General features: G+C 39.3%; 1 protein-coding gene across 2 annotated transcripts in view; it reads left to right on the forward strand.

The window, feature by feature from the left end:
* The window catches only part of LOC113629023 (protein unc-13 homolog C-like), a 305901-nt gene that overhangs the window by 6103 nt on the left and 282242 nt on the right, over positions 1 to 17556 (forward strand). For both annotated transcript variants that reach the window (XM_027123065.1, XM_027123066.1), the window contains one exon: positions 1425 to 1495. The gene's annotated coding sequence lies outside the window, so the exon portion shown is untranslated. The remainder of the gene's footprint in view (positions 1 to 1424; positions 1496 to 17556) is intronic.

A 17556-nucleotide genomic window follows, 5' to 3' on the forward strand; every position in this document is an offset into this window, starting at 1 on the left:
GCTTATGGTCAGCATACAGTTAACTTCTTCCATCTGGTGGGGTTTTAGTATCTGCAAAACAGCTCAAAGGATATGACTCAGAATATTATCTGAAGCCCTTGAGGAGGAACTAAAAGTCCTTGACTTTGTTTAATGGCTAAACTATTATTATTTTGTCTTGCTTGACTGTTTTCCTTTGTCTCTGCATTTTCTCACTTGCCTGATTCAATTTATTCTTTGGAACTCAGGAAAGGCTTAGGAGGCTAGAGTTTCTCTACAAACAAGAGGCAGGTGGAGGCCATGAGGAGCTGTGGTGGGGGTGGTCTGTCCCAGGAAGGCTCCTTAGGGTCTTGCTTGGTCACACATGGTGCTCTGTGGCAGGGAGTTTCCCTTTTTTCTTGTTTCTGGGGATCTCAGTTATTTTACCTCTGAGCTTGAAGAAGAATTTGTCTTTCTCCAGTTGATAGGATGGACCACTCAGCTCACTCAATTTGATATAGGGTGAAGTCAGTCCCACAATGTGAAAACCACTTTATCAGTAGGATATATTGAGGACACCTGAAGGAACAGACTGGGGCGTTCTGACGTGAAGGAGCAAGGGTATCTGACCTTTTTTTTTTTTTTTTTTGCGGTACGCGGGCCTCTCACTTTTGTGTCCTCTCCCATTGCGGAGCACAGGCTCCGGATGCGCAGGCCCAGCGGCCATGGCTCACGGGCCCAGCCGCTCCGCGGCACGTGGGATCTTCCCGGACCGGGGCACGAACCCACGTCCCCTGCATCGGCAGGCGGACTCTCAACCACTATGCCACCAGGCAAGCCTCTGACATTTTTTAAAGTTTAGAAGTAAGAGGTCCTGGAATGGCTATAGTTGACAAATTAGAAGGCATTTAAAACTCTTAAGGTTCTTGCTATTCTCCTCCACTTCTCTTTCTTTCCACGGCTACCTTTATCTTTGTCCCTTTTCTATTTCCCTGCCTGGGCAAGGGAGGGCATGCTTTGGGTATCATCCTATATAATTAATCTATTCTTTAAGAGCTAATTAATCTATTCTTGCATTCTGGAAATAATGAAAAAATAGAGAAAAATGCTTAGAAGTGTCTTACAAATGCCTGCTAAAGTATTACTCTTTATATTGGTGACTGCATAACATTTATTTAAGTTTAGCATCTATTTTTTAATGTTGCAGCCTTGGCACCTGAATTAATCAAGATTAATGAGCTGGCCCTGCAAATAATGAGCAGCATCTGAAGGACTGGTGTAGGTTCTCAGTGAATGCCAGTTGAATTCAATTTCAATGATAATCTGTCCCATTAAATGAATTGCACGAGTCCTGAAAAGGCAGCTTATATATCTGGCTCATGACTACAATAGCTGTGAGGGGATTGGAAGGTCTTTCGTCGACTCCTTAAAGACAGTAAAATGGACTTACACTCAGATTTCAACAGGTCTCTGGACTCCGACAAATCTAGCGGGAAACCTGCTGCTACCAGTTATCGTTGCGAGAGGCATAATTTCTGTAAGTCGCAATTTTCTTATTTATAAAATGGTAATAATGATTGACACCACCTTAGTCTTTGATAGGAGAGGCCGGTGCCCTGGACACAGTTCCCGGCCCTTTCTGACTATGGTGCTTGGCAAGATGTGAAGAGTTAGGAGGGCCAAGGGGATGTGCCCATCTAGAGCCTGCCGCACTCTGGCTCCACCCCAAAGACTACCTCCAAACACGTAGGACCCCAGAATTTCACATGCATAGGACTCTGAGCCTGTTTTCGGAGCCTGCCTGTGGTGGCCATGGGGGCTCTGCTTGAGGGATGAGAGGGGTGTAAACAGAGCTTGTGTGTTCCTGGCCACAAATGTGCATTTCAGGCGTCTTGCATAGTGCAGGTGGAGCCTGAGGTAAGAAGAGGGGTGCACCTGGAATGGGTACTCTGGGGATCCGTGGGTATCCTGGGGCAGCCACACTCCTGTGTGAAACTCCAAGGAATGAGAGAACTTGAAATTTGAAGCCGGAATTCCAGGTGGTTATGACGTACATTTTTCAAGGTTGGGGGGGATGGAATATATTTTATTTAGCAGATTGTTTGCTTGATTTACTGTTATTTTTAAAGATTATTTGTAATGTGAGATGATTGCAGTTTCACAAGCAGTTGTGAGAATAATGTAAAAGGATCTCTTGTACATTTTGCCCTGTTTCCCCCAATGGTAACATTTTGCAAAACTGTAGCAATAATATCACTACCAAGATATTGACATATATACAATCCAAAGATCATACTCTGATTTCCCCAGTTTTACTTGCAATCATTGGTGTTTAATATGTGTGTTTTAAGTTCTATACTGTTTTTGTTTTTTTTTTTGTCTGTGTTGGGTCCTCGTTGCTGCGCGCGGGCTTTCTCTAGTTGCGGCCAGTGGGAGCCACTGTTCGTTGCGGTGCGCAGGCTTATTGTGGTGGCTTCTCTTATTGTGGAGCATGCGCTCTAGGCGGGCAGGCTTCAGTAGTTGTGGTTTGTGGGCTCAGTAATTATGGCTTGCGGGCTGTAGCATGCAGGCTCAGTAGTTGTGGCACACAGGTTAGTTGCTCCGCGGCATGTGGGATCTTTCCAGACCAGGGCTCAAACCCATGTCCCCTGCATTGGTAGGTGGATTCTTAACCACTGCACCACCATGGAAGCCCAAGTTCTATACATTTTATCACCTGTGTAAGTTCATGTATTTGCTACCACAGTCAAGACACTAAACAGTTCTAAGACCACAGAGATTCTTTGTGGACTTACTTTTAAATATGTAGATATATAGAACGTACCAGAAAATGAGGGGGAGTAGTATTAAAATTAAATGTTTGGCCTAGACTAAATTTAGAGTAAAATAATACAACTAAATTTAGAGTAAAATAAAGTTTGTTAGTGGTCTTAGGTAGATCTCACTACTTGCCTTCCTATCTATAAGCAGAATGCAGGACACATCTGAAAGGGAAAAAACTCTTCCTGAAACAAAATGCTTGTATTAACCCAGTGATTCCACTGGGAGAGGTTTTCCTCCCACCTGCACTTAGAGATGGTGATTGTGGGAAGGCTGTACTTGAAACTGCTGCCTCTGATTCCTGGGACAGGCTGGTTCTCTGTTCTTTATTGCTCAGTACCCCACATCTATATGTTGTTTGCTCAACACTCTTGCTCTTTATTGCTTAATACTCTGGATCTGTGAATGCAAGAAAGCTGACTGAGGCAACCCTCATATTTTAGTAAAGCTCTTGGACTTCCTAGGAGGCCTGATTTCCAGAGTTTGTAGGAGGGTTGAGGGCCAGCCTGCTATCTTATTAGGAACTTATAAACATCTCAGGCATACACTCTACCCTGAATACAGACTTTTAGGACAACTAGGCCAACTCATGTTCTACTGGGGCAGTTAACAAGACAGAAAGGACTTTTATTACCTGCTAATGGCAGAAGTTATTACTGAAGCCTGTGAAAAAGGAGAAAGCGTGATGGACGGAGGGGATAAAAGCTAAGACCCTTGTGGAACATAATCAAATAAGAAGAATTGTTGTTAGGTTATAGGCAGGATTCAGGTTCGGAACAGTTCCACCCCTGACCTTCGTGCAGCTTGTCCCAGATGTTCTGGGGTCTACCCTGGAATCCCTTTGATGGTTGGCAGGTGGTTCTGTGCTGCCTACCCCACCCCCTCCCAGATACAGCCTGTTGGCTAGCTGACAGGCTGGCTGACTCTTCAAGCTCTTCTTTTGCAGTCTTTTGGCTTCTAAGTCTCTGCATTTTCAGTAGCTGGTTGACTCCTAGCAGAAGCCAAGACCTAATCTGGGAATGAAGCCAGGACCCAGAGCAGCCAAAGGCAAAAACTGGCTGTGAAAGTAAACCTAGCATTTCCTCAGGGACTCTAGGATGTTAGAAATGTTACGGAGGCAAACCATTTGTTTATTTTAGGGTCCACATCATTGAGACATATAAATATGTTAGACAAATGACTGGAACTCCAAAGTTAAAACAACTGTGAACATATGTTATAGAAGTTGCTAAGAACATCAATTTGGGTAGCAGAATTACATAGGAAGCAGTGGGAAGGAACAGCGAATACTTCTATTTGCAACTTGAGTATTAGCAAAGCATATCGAGGGGGAATTTAATTTGTTTCAGTCTTATAAACCTCTTTTGTTGCTTTAATTTTTTAATACAGAAATATTATTAATAAATAAAATCATTATTTTACCATACAGAGAAAAATCACTATTAACATTTTGGCTTAGTTTCTTTTATTTTACCTATATGTTTACCATAAATTATACTTGCAAGAATTTTAAAGTAGGCTGTGGTAATTATAGAAAATATGGAAAAATCAAAAATAGAAAATTAAAATCTATAATTCTACTACCCATAACACTATTGACATTTTGGTGTATATTGTTCTAAAATGTGAGTGTGTGTGTATGTTAAAACATATGCAATATGTACTTTAAGAAAATTGAATTATAGTGTACAGGCTGTTTTATAATCTGCCTTTTCTACCTAATGATTTATCTTGAGCATTTTCTGTATTCTTACGACTTTTAATGATGAGTATTCTGTCACACAGATGTGTCATAATTTAACAGTTTTCTTATTTTGGATGCTTAAGTGGTTTCCAATTTGTCATTGTAGAATAGGAGGTGGCAGGAATTCAGCATTTCTGTATTTGGTATCAGATGGACTTGCTAAAAATGACCCTTCATTCTGTCTGTCGTTTCCGGCTCCTGCTGTTTCTGGAGACTTGCTGTATCGGCCATCTCCCCTTTTTTCATTAAGGACATGGATCTTATCCTACGATGGTAGAGCTAAGAGTGTGGTTTCAGCAAGGCAAGACAAACCCGAATTTAGATATTAAACCTGCCATTTCCCAGCTCTGAAAGGCTGAGTTACCTAATATTTAAAATAGGGTTACTGTAAGGGTTACATGAGACAGTGCATCTAAATTTATGTAGCTATTTAGCTGATAATAGTATTATTATTTATTGGCTCTTCTTTGAGACCTGTTTATTGAGCATTTTAACAGGGCAGACATTGCGATAGGTGAAGATACAAAGATGGGAAAAATAAGCACAGACCTGGCCTTGTGGCTGTTCAGTTCAGCATTATAGAAAATCATCAAGCAATCAGGTTTTAAAAAATTCAAAATTGCACCTATACCACGTGCTAGGAAGGAGAGAGCCCTAGTGCAGTGAGCCCTGTCATAGGGGATTTGATGTAGCCACAGAGGGGGCTCTTGTGTGTTCTGAAAAGGGCTGCAGGAAGATTGGTATCCACCAGAAAACACTACTTGCTCTAAGATACTTTTTTGTCTTCTCCCCCAAATGAAAAGAAACTGTATGAATGTGACTTTGCAATGGTAGACTGCAGACTGGGACCAGCAGGAAATGTCTTTAATTCCTTCCTACCCACTGGGCACGGCCTTTGATCACCTTGCTTGTTGACGGCATCTGTGTACTTGTAGCCTTTTGCATATGCCTCCAGGATGGACCGTTGTAATGTGCTTCTTTGCTGGGTCACTGTTGTTTCCCACCTTCTCTACTCTGTCACCCCGGCAATCTTCGTATTGCCAGAGCTTAGCAGGGTACCTAGCGTACAGTTGGTTCTCACAACATGTGTGGCATGTTGACTTAAAAGCCAATATGATATATCAGGGCAGAGCAGACAATACCTGCCCAGGACAGGATATAGAGAAGAAGGAAGGAGTTTCTGGTTCCATCATATGTAGGAACCCTAGGACAATTCCACGTGAAAAGGAGTGGAAGGAAAATATCAAGGGGCAGCTGCTAGGAAAGGATTTAGTGAAAAAGAGAGGGAGAGCTTTCCAGACAAGGAGACATGATGTACTACACAGGCAAGAAAGATGAGTGACATGGCCTGCAATGGAAGTATTGAGGTTTGGCTGTACCAGGAGCAGGGAGAGTCTGGGGAAGGGATGTTAGGTGGATAAACAAAGAGATGACACTGGGAAAGTAGTTGGAGCTGGGCTGTGAAATGTCTTCTGTCATTTATATTAGAAACAAATTTTAAAACAACACAGGCTGGAGAAGAGCAGAGTGCTTAAGAAATACAATTTAAATACTGCTAATGATCTGACAGCAAAGAAAAATAACACAGCAAAACAAATCCTCCTCGATGTGATCAGCACGCTTAAGGATCTTGAACTTCACAAGCCATTCAGGAACCAAAATTTCCTGGGTCTGATATCCTTGCTTCTGACCTTGCAACCACAGAGCTAATATCATCTTCAATTCCTGAAGTTAAAGGGACCTTTAGAACAGAGAAATATAGCATCTTATTTTTTAAAATTTTTGGTTAGTTTTCATATTTTTATGTTAAAATATATAAACAATAAGATTTTATACTTTACTCCACAAATAAATTTCTTATTATTAACAAATATCTTCATGCACAAACAAAGTTTATTTGTATAAAATTTTAAGTTTATACAAGAAAGTAAGAAATTTGTTGCCAGAATAAATAGGTGTTTATAATATGCTTCCTTCCATTTGGTTACCTATAGATTACATGTAGGTTTTATGTGAATATATTCCTATGTATAGAACTGTGGTTCCCCCAAACGCACTTCATTACCTCTCTTCCTAATTCCTAGAAACTCACTTAGGGCCTTATATCTAATTCTGGTCTCTTCTCTGAGGATTCAGAATCCCAGACCTCAGCCAGAACAGATTACACCAACCAGCGGACAGTCATACAGATTTTGCTACCAGACATTCTGATTTGGTACCAAGCCTGGGAAAAATGGGTGTATGAATCAGAGTCTGAGAAAACAGATGTCTCACTCAAATTAGGATAATTTGAAGAGGGTTTATTTGCAAGGGACTATTTACAAAAGCTTAAAGGAGTAAAGGTTATATCAGAATTTATAAGAGCTGAGTAACACTTTTTATTCCCTGCTTTGCATTTCATTGTCTATTTGGGAAATAAAATGCAGTGTACCTGTTTGCATGTATTACTTATTTATATGCAATTAAAATGAATCAAGAAGGGGAAAATAAAAGACTAAAGAAAACCTACCATAGCAGTCAGAGTGTGTTGAAACCAAATTGTGTTTTTTTAATTTAGAATACATTGCCTTACCAGGGAGCACAGGTCTAGAAAAAAGTAGCAAGCACTTTCTCCGTTTACTAGACACTCTCTGGCTGCTGCTGGAACACACTGACGATGTCTTCATTCTCCATTTCTAGCTCTGCAGGGGTGTCTGTTTTATTGATTGGCTGCCCACCAAATCAGGAGCTGATCTGCCTTATTGAAAAGCCCTGTTGTTCACAATATGTTTTCATTAGTCTACTAAGTGGTATAAACATTTTAATTTTAAACTGCACTGCAGTGTCTGCCTTGCCACTTCAAATTAACTTGATCCTTGTTCTCAGTCTTGACTCCACACATGGGCTTTTTGTTGGCCAAGGTGAATGCTGGAGTAGTTTTAGCTGCCGTTTTACAAAAGAGGTGGCAGGCAGCACCAAACTAGCACACAGATGGCTTTCAGAGACAGCAGGAGAGGGAGATGACAGTCTCTTCTGAAAGTTAGCATTTTTTCTTTTGTATTTACATGTTTAATATAACTGGAATTGGTTTTTATGTATAGTGTGAGGTAGGGAATCCAGATTCACTTTTTTATATGGAGTTTTCCCCCAGCACCATTTACTGAATAGTTTACCCCTTCCCCACTGATTTGCAATGCCATCTTTGTTAGCACATTTCTTCATGAGTGTTGGTCAGATTCTGAGTTCTAGATTGTGTTCTATTGGTCTGTTTTATTTTTTTAAAAAATCAATGTATAACATTTAAATCAATGAATTACTACCAGCTCTCTAATTTGGCTTAATAAATCTTGCTATTTTGTTGGGTAATGTTCCCCTTCTTTAATCATCAGTTTTTGGAATATTTTTCTTTTTTTTTTTTTTGTTTCTTACTGTTCTATAAATTTTTTTAAATTAGCTTATTTTCTATGAAAATTTCTTGTTAGGATTTTGATTGGAATTACATAAATTTATAGATCAATTTGGGAAGGATCAATATCTGTAAATATTGCCTTCATGTCTATAAGCAGAATATGTTTACCCATTATTTGTCTTCTTTAATACTTCACTAAAGTTTTATAATTTTTCCATAAAATTATCACACATTATGCCGTTTATTCATTCATTCATTTATTATTTTCTTGGAAGACTTTTCATACCAGCAAATTTGCAAGCATACTTGTCTCGTTCTTTTTTTTTTTTTTTTTCTTGCGGTACACGGGCCTCTCACTGTTGTGGCCTCTCCCGCTGCGGAGCACAGGCTCCGGACGCGCAGGCTCAGCGGCCATGGCTCACGGGCCCAGCCGCTCCGCGGCATGTGGGATCTTCCCGGACCGGGGCACGAACCTGCGTCCCCTGCATCGGCAGGCGGACTCCCGACCACTGCGCCACCAGGGAAGCCCTCGTTCTTGATTGTAAATAATTCTTATTATCATTAGTTATAATGTTTAGTGTAGGTTTTCGTAGGTATGTTTTTATCAGGTTTGAGTAAGTTCTCTGCTAGACTTTATTTTTATGGAGTAGATGTTAGATTTTATTGAATGCTTTAACTTATCTGTTGACATGGTTATATCATTTTCTTCTTCAAACTTCATTGGAAAATTATACCTATTGATTTTATATATTAAACCATTCTAACATCTCTAGGATTTAAATAGTAGTTTATTTCACTTCAGAGTTGTGTTTTTTCCACTACACTTTTACCTCTCTCAATAAAATGAACTCTTGTTCCTTTTAAATGAGTCCTGAGAGGTCCAACCATAGGTTTGCCTGAAAAATATGCATTTTTACTTATTTAAAATATAATTTGGATGGATTTTCTTATTTCTTACTCATTTTACATCCTCTTTCTCAAGACATTTTTATTAAGCATAAATCTTTCAGCAACCAATAGCCTTTGAAGGAGTCAGTTAAAAAAAAAAAGTTATCTGGGAACCAATATGTGGAAATATAACCTGAATGCAGTTAAAAAAAAGTTTAGAGTACACTTGATAAATGTGTACATCCCATGATATGCTCTAGGAATAGAAGGTTTCAGATTTTGGTTTGGGAAAAATTATTTTCTTAATAAAATCTTATGGTCTTGTTTAGTGGAAACAAGCACTAGATGTTTGTTAGTGGTCTTAGGTGGATCTGCACTACTTTCCAGAGATAGTAAATAAGATTGTCCCTGTAGCTGATTAATATTCAGGAAAAAATTTGCACCTCCACATTGCAGGGATGTGTTGCTATGGTGATGTTAATGACATCAAGCTTTGCACAGAGGGTGCTGCTTCTTACCTGTAGACTATGGCATGATCAAGATGGGAAGAATTTCTAGACCATTTGAGGAAGATTTTTATGTATATTAAAGCCAGAGTAAGGCCATAAAGCTGTTCATTAAAATATTGACTCTGTGACTGTCTTAGTACCTCTTTCTAGTTTGATGTACATTGTAATAATCTGATAAGTGAGAACATGAGAATTAAGAACTATATACTTGCATTTGCATAAATTGAAGCTTTAAGTAAAGTGCTTTTCTTTCCTCTGAAAAATGTGGGGTCTCTTATTCCCATTGAGCAGGAGAATCGGAAGCATTGAATAGTGGAAAGAACGTTGACTTTAGAGTGGAAAATAGAAATTAAAGTTCAATCCTGCTTTTTACTATGTGACTGAATTTATTCCCTCTGAATGTTGGTTTATCCTTCATAAGATATGAATAATTTCTGTTGTTGAGAAGATAAAAAAAGACTTTCCAGGTTTCATCATAGGTTAGTTTTTTGACAACACATCACCCTGATTTACCTTTGAGGAAACTATTCTCCACTTTCCTTAATCCAGGCTAACAATTTTCTCAAACCTTGACTGAGATTGTGACTCAGAACTTGTGACCCTCTGGTCATAGAAAATGATCCTGGATGGATTCATGACACAGACCAGGCCGTTGAGAACCCTTCTTGAAACTTCTGTTGAATATATTGAAAGAACTACACTCTCTTTCAGGTATAGGTGCTTACCTGATAAGATATAAGCCTGAGTTGACCATACTTTGATTACCAGTTGAGGATATTCAGCGTGAAAATGAAGTTGATACATATGAAACTGCTGGGTGGCGTTTCAGGGGGCTCTGAGGAGCTCCGGTTCTTTATGTCTCAGTGCAGAAAGAATTCAGCGAGAGGCAAAGTGATATATAAGAAGTAATTTATTACAATAGGATGCTCGTGAGGCTTACAAGAGGGCGGGCGAAAGGGTGCCATGTCCCAAGAACTTAGTAGACTACAGTTTTATAATCAAAAGAAATGTGGGGAGGGGGAAAAGACCACCTTCTTCCTCATTCTTGAGTAGACACCATGCTTCCATCCTTAGTTCCTCCTCTATGTCAGATGGCAGAGTTTTCTTGTCCCTACATGGTCAAGCTGGGAGTGTCATAGCACTATGGAAAAATTATTTCAGGTCTCAGTACAATGAGGATCTTTCACTTTGAAATGTCACCTTTCCATGAATTATTTTTTATGTGTGCAGAGAGCATGTCCTAGGGGTCACTAACTTACTGAGCTCACTTGGCAGGATGTGGATCTCATGCCACCAATGTTTTATTGTTTTGGGGCATGTCTCATGCTTCTGTTACATGGATTGTTGCTAGGCAAGCCTGCTTTCTTGAGTGATCATTAACTTATGGGGGTCTCCCATACTTCTTTTCTTTACTTACAATCTCCTAGTGGGGTTAACTATTTAATTACCTACTTTGACCCTTTACTCTGTCCCTATCACATAGAGAAACTGATCTGAGAAAGAGACATGGCACGCTTTGACAGCTTGAATTCAGAAACATCTGCTTCATAACTTTTCAAAAATTAAGTGAGCTGATTTATTGCTTAAACCAATTTCAGTTGGGTTTCTATCATTTGAAACTGAAAATAATTCTGAATACCAGAATCATCAGTATACTCATATATACACAGGTTATTTTAAATTAAAACTGGCTAAATAACTAGAATTTTGCTCATAACTAGAATGGTCAAAATTCAGCCATCTCTGACTTTGATGTCACATGCCCTTTAGATGTTTCTCAGCTGAATTTTCTGTTGCCATTTTAATATTTCTATTTCTCAACAATGTATTGAGGTCAGTTATTTGGTAAATGTAATTAACCTTTTAAGGTGGATTCTCTTCTTTTTTGGTTTATTTGCTTGCATTTAATTAATTTTTTACAATAAGTAACAAAACTATGAGACTAGTCATATTGTTCACAGAGGGATCAATGGATGAGAATTGGACCACGGTTAGAAGTTTGAAGGCTATTTGTTATATGTATGTGGAGAAAGAAGAGTCCTTGAAAGAGAATGAAAATGAAGGCAAAGTGTATTGCTTCAGAGTCAAGGGAGTAAGTGAAACATTTCATGAATGTGTTAATGTTCTGCATATTTAAATGCAACACAGGGACTTCCCTGGTTGCGCAGTGGTTAAGAATCTGCCTGCCAGTGCAGGGGACATGGGTTGGATCCCTGGTCCAGGAAGATCCCCCATGCTGTGGAGCAACTAAGCCCATGTGCCACAACTACTGAGCCTGAGCTCTAGAGCCTGCGTGCCACAACTACTGAAGCCCATGGGCCTAGAGACCGTGCTGTGCAAGGAGAGAAGCCATCGCAATGAGAAGCCCATGCACTGCAATGAAGAGTGACCCCCACTCACCGCAACTAGAGAAAGCCTGTGCACAGCAACGAAGACCCAACACAGTCAAAAATAAATAAATAAAATAAATTTATTAAATAAATGCAACACAGAGACCCAATAAATAGGGCCTGTTAACTTTCCCTTGAGATCAGCATTTAGGAGGCTTATAGTAATTAGAGCAATTCCATGATATTTGTTGAGAGGCTCTATTTCAGTGAAATGATAAATGGGTGGTTATTAAAAAATGAGAGTTGAAAAGTGGAGATAACTCAATGAAGAATCATGGCTAAAAAGAGAAGAAATATGATGAAAATAGGAGACCATAGAATCAGGGAGAGTTTAAAATCTTTTCAGAATGGAAGGCCCTATGCATATTGATAGTTGAAGAAGAAGAATAAGCCAGTTTAAAGAAGTAATATATAAAAGGGAGGACTTGATAAAGTTAGGCCCCAGCTGAGAGAAAGATAAGTAAATGCCATTGCTATGTAAATGTGGCAGCCCTGAACTGGAAAGATGCCACCTCTGAAATCAGAAGAAGACCAAAATTGTGTCTTAGTGTACACAAGTATGTTGATCAGGAATCAGAAAGCTGGGGGTGGTTACCACTGATAATATAAATTTCCTGAGTGAAGTAGGAGGCAAGGTTGTATATGAGACAAAGACATTTGGCCATGATAAAAGAAACAGCTGGATGTTTGTTAAAGGTGGCAAGACAGATTTTATTCTGGCTACTGCATTATCAGAGAGACTTCAGTGTAAACTGAGCTCATCTTTGCTGAAACAAAAGGTGAAAGGCTTTTAAAATGCCACAGTGTGCTAAAGGAATGTTGTGGGGGGAGGGGGTTGATCTGTATGATTAGGCTAGCTCTATTTGCTAACTGGCACCTAAGGAAGTCAGACTCCTACCCTGCACTGAGATTGGAAGCCAGGGGCCCTATCTTTCTTGATGATCACATTTCAAAGGGAGGGTTTCCAGGTCCTTGAGAAAGACATTCCTGGGTTGTAGAAGATCAGTCTCAAAGGTATAGAGAAAAGATTTACAATTGTGAATTTTCTAAAGTAAATTCTCTAAGAAAAAGGCAATAAGAAGCTCATAGTGAGGTTTTGATTGAAACAATCAGCAAATTCTTTTGGTAGCAGTGAGCTTTCTCAAGCAGGCATTTTAAAGGAGCTGGACTCATTAACCGAGGGACATGGCCTTGAGTTGATAGAAGCCTTTCTAGAATTTAGCCAGGAAGAGAGTGCTTGTCACCACTCTCTTGGTGTTTGACTTTCTCAGGTCACATTGACTTACATGATTCAGGTGTATGAAGGTGACGAAGCAGCAAGACTGATATAAAGACAGGTTTAAGCAATCTCAGAGAAAGCTCTCTAAACTGATCATATAAAAACTGATGACAGGATGTTTAGTTTAGAGCAATATGGAACAGACAAATAGGTTAAAAAGTACTCAACTACACAACTAGAATCATAGAAGAAGGGATTATGGAAGGGATTAAGAAGGGATTATAGAAGTCACACTTTACCTACAGCCTTCAACAAAGTCTTGTAATACAGAGTTGGTTTTTAATATCAGAGCATGTTATTTCATCATGCATTTAGTGTTTTAATCATTCATGGGATTTATAAAATGCCTACAGTATGCCAAACACTGTTCTGAGGATGAAAAGCTCAATATAAGTAGTTGTAACTATATTAATTGTGTATTTGTATATATTTATGCTTACTATAACTGTCAGTAAACTGTGTGTGATTCAGTCCATGAGGTGGTGAAGTTCTATTAATAAAATATTTTTATTTCCCATAATGTCCTGAATTCAAAGAGATCTTTTAGGTCCTGTTAATGAGACATATTTGAACTGTAGCAGATCCAACTGACATTTATTTGCAATCAGCACCATCATTCCTTTACTGGCCAGAATCCTTATACTGAAATGATTTCATCTGATCTTTGCTTTTTGATGACGTTTAGAAGCCATAACTAATGAATTCATGAGATCAGTTGTTTTAGTCTGTTTGGGCTGCTATAACAAAATACCATTGACTCTGTGGCTTATAAACAATAGAAATTTATTTCTCACAGTTCTGGAGGCTGGGGAGTCCAATACCAAAGTGTTGGCTTACTCAGTTTCTGATGATGGCTGGCTTTCTGGTTCATACACAGCCATCTTTTCATCGTGTCCTCACGTGACAGAATAACAAGGAATCTCTCTGGGTTCCTTTTATAAGGGCACTAATCCCATTCATGATGGCTCTTCCCTCAAGACCTAATCACATCTCAAAGGCCCCACCTCCTAACACCACCACCTTGGGGGTTAGGATTTCAGCATATGAAATTTTGAGGGTACAAACATTCAGTCCATAGCATTTAGTGATGCTCTTCATTTGTTTAAATAGAATTAAAATTTTATGGAAGTCTCTTTTTTGGTTTGTTTGCATGTATCTTATTTAATAATTTTTATGATAACGAATCCATGAAATTAGTGGTGTTACAAACTTAGTTTGAATTTCAATAATCTATGAACTTCGTCAAATTACTTAATTTACACATTTATGAAAAGAGAGTTTTAGTATTTACCTTGCAGAGTGGCATGGAGATCAAATGAAATTGTGTTTTAGTCTGCCCTCGTAGCCAAAGCCAGGAATATTCATGCATTAATATAGAGATAGTCATTTTCTTTAAGACATTTTTAGGAGGTTTTTTTTTTTTTTTTTTTTTTTTCTGTACACGGACCTCTCACTATTGTGGCCTCTCCCGTTGCGGAGCACAGGGTCCGGACGTGCAGGCTCAGCGGCCATGGCTCACGGGCCCAGCCGCTCTGCGGCATGTGGGATCTTCCTGGACTGGGGCACGAACCTGCATCCCCTGCATCGGCAGGCGGACTCTCAACCACTGTGCCACCAGGGAAGCCCCATAGGTAGTTTTTTTTTTTTAATAAATTTATTTATTTTATTTTTGGCTGCGTTGGGTCTTCGTTGCTGTGCGCGGGCTTTCTCTCCTTGCAGCAAGCGGGGGCTACTCTTGGTTGCGGTACACGAGCTTCTCATTGCGGTGGCCTCTCTTGTTGCAAAGCACGGGCTCTAGGCACGCAGGCTTCAGTAGTTGTGGCATGCAGCCTCAGTAGTTGTGGCTCCTGGGCTCTAGAGCACAGGCTCTGTTGTTGTGGTGCACGGGCTTAGGTGCTCCACGGCGTGTGGGATCTTCCCGGACCAGGTATCAAACCCGTGTCCCCTGCAATGGCAGGCGGATTCTTAACCACTGCACCACCAGGGAAGTCCCCTAGGTAGTTTTAAATAATGACAAATTTTTTAAAAATTGTGTCAGTTGTACAAATGTTTCATACTCTTACATCCTAATTCAATTTATTTTCAGAAATAAAATTTCCAGGAAGGTAGATCATTTAATAATCCTAAGCTTTTTGAGGAAGAGCCTTTAGTTATATCTTGGTAATGTATAAAATCTAGACTGTGAGGAACAGTCAGATACATCCCGGAATGTCTCAGTACGAGAGCAAGGCTCATTGACTATGAGAACATGAGCTGTCCTCAGAGGAGTCAAGTCTCATGGGGTAGGGCCCAACTATAAAGCTGAGGGTTTAGAATAGTAGTACTAGAAAGACCTAGGTGAGCCATTTCCTAGACTCTAGGGACTTGAGTGCAGTGCTGGGCCACGATGTCAAGGACAAAGAAAATGCATATGAAAGATGTACATGAACCCAAGGTCAAAAAACAACAATTAGCTGTAGAGACTTCATGCTAAAATGTTTAAATTTCTTAATTTTCCATTGACCAAATTCAAGATTGATCCTAGATTTTGGATGGAGCTGGACTTGCAGGTTTTTAACTTTCACCAGTTATCAGTTTGTCTCAAGAACTGTGGAAGATGTCAAAGGCCCCTGGAAAGATTATGGAGCATGAACTAGGCAAGGCATTTCATTGGCTAATTTCTTACATCCTTCCTAAGTAGGAAGGATGTGGCCTTTAGGCATGGAGAAATTCACTTCAAAACAGTGACTATCCAATGATACAAATGCAGAAGATGAAATGGTAAGGTTAAACATGGACAATTGTTGTAGCGTAGACGTATGTTTTCTTTGCCTACTCAGTACGTCTCTCTTTAAAAAAAATTTTTTTTATTGAAGTATGGTTAATTTACAATGTTGTGCCAATCTGCGCTATATAGCAAAGTGACTCAGTTATACACATATATACATCCTTTTTCTATGTTCTTTTCCATTATGGTTTATCACAGGATATTCAATATAGTTCCCTGTGCTGTACATTCAGGCCTTGTTTATCCATTCTAAATGTAATAGTTTGCATCTACCAACCCCAAACTCCCAGTCCATCCCTCTCCCTCCCCTCCCCATCCCTTGGTAACCACAAGTCTGTTCTCTGTCTTGATTCTGTTTCTGTTTTGTAGATAGGTTCATTTGTACCATATTTTAGATTCCACATATAAGTGATATCATATGATATTTGTCTTTCTCTTTCTGACTTAACTTCACTTAGTATGATAATCTCTAGTTGCATCCATGTTGCTGCAGATGGCATTCTTTCACTCTTTGTTATGGCTGAGCAGTATTCCATTGTATATATGTACCACATCTTCTTTATCCATTCATCTGTTGATGGACATTTAGGTTGTCTCCATGTTTTGGCTGTTGTGAACAGTGCTGCTGTGAACATAGGGGTGTATGTATCTTTTTGAATTATAGTCTTGTTCGGGTATATTCCTAGGAGTGGGATTGGTGGATCATATGGTAATTCTATTTTTAGTTTTCTGAGGAACCTCCACACTGTTTTCCATAGTGGCTGTACCAACTTACATTCCCACCAACAGTGTAGGAGGTATCCCTTTTCTCCACACTCTGTCCAGCATTTATTTGTAGACTTTTTAATAATGGCCATTCTGACCGGTGTAAGGTGGTACCTCATAGTAGTTTTGATTTGCATTTCTCTAATAATTAATGATGTTGAGCGTCTTTTCATATGCATACTGGCCATCTGTATGACTTCCTTGGAGAAATGTCTATTAAGGTCTTCTGCCATTTTTCGATTGGGTTTTGTTGTTGTTGAGTTGTATGAGCTGTTTGTATATTTTGGAGATTAAGCCCTTGTCTGTCGCATCGTTTGCAAATATTTTCTCCCATTCCATAGGTTGTCTTTTGGTTTTTTTGTTTGTTTGTTTCTTATGGTTTCCTTTGCTGTGCAAAACTTGTAAGTTGATTAGGTCCAATTTGTTTATTTTTTTAATTTCTATTGTCTTGGGAGACTGGCCTAAGAAAACATTGTCAGTACCTCTCTTAAACACATAATCCATGTGGTTTGAGTGAATCTAAACCCTCAAAGAAAGAGGTAAACACATAACCAAAATTGGGCCAATCAAAACACTCTCTAACCTTAAAGTGATTGGTTGAGGATGGGCACATGACATTTCATCTAAATTCTCATATTAATGGTCATGAAGTTGTTCATAACTTATTACACTTTTAGTATCTGTAGGGTCTCTAGTGATATCCTCTCATTCTATCGCTGACATGGGGTAATTTAAGTTCTCGCTCTCTTTCATTCCTTTTTCTTTTCTTCTTTTTGGCTGCATGCATGTGGGATCTTAGATCCCCAACTAGGGATCAAACCCATGCCCCCTGCAGTGGAAATGCAGAGTCTTAACCACTGGACTGCCAGGGAAGTCCCTCATTTCTTTTTCTTGATCAGTCTATCTAGAGGTTTATATTCATCTTTTGGATTGATTTTCTCTATTATTTTTCTGAGATTTTGTTGTTTTCCTGTAAAGAGTGCTGGAATTTGTTCTGGCAGATAATAAGGTTAACTCATATATCAGTTTGATCATTTTGAAACTGTTT

The sequence above is a fragment of the Aethalodelphis obliquidens genome, unplaced genomic scaffold, assembly GCF_003676395.1.
Source record: "Aethalodelphis obliquidens isolate GAN/ISIS:26980383/991018 unplaced genomic scaffold, ASM367639v1 scaffold26, whole genome shotgun sequence".
Taxonomy (NCBI): Eukaryota; Metazoa; Chordata; class Mammalia; order Artiodactyla; family Delphinidae; genus Aethalodelphis; species Aethalodelphis obliquidens.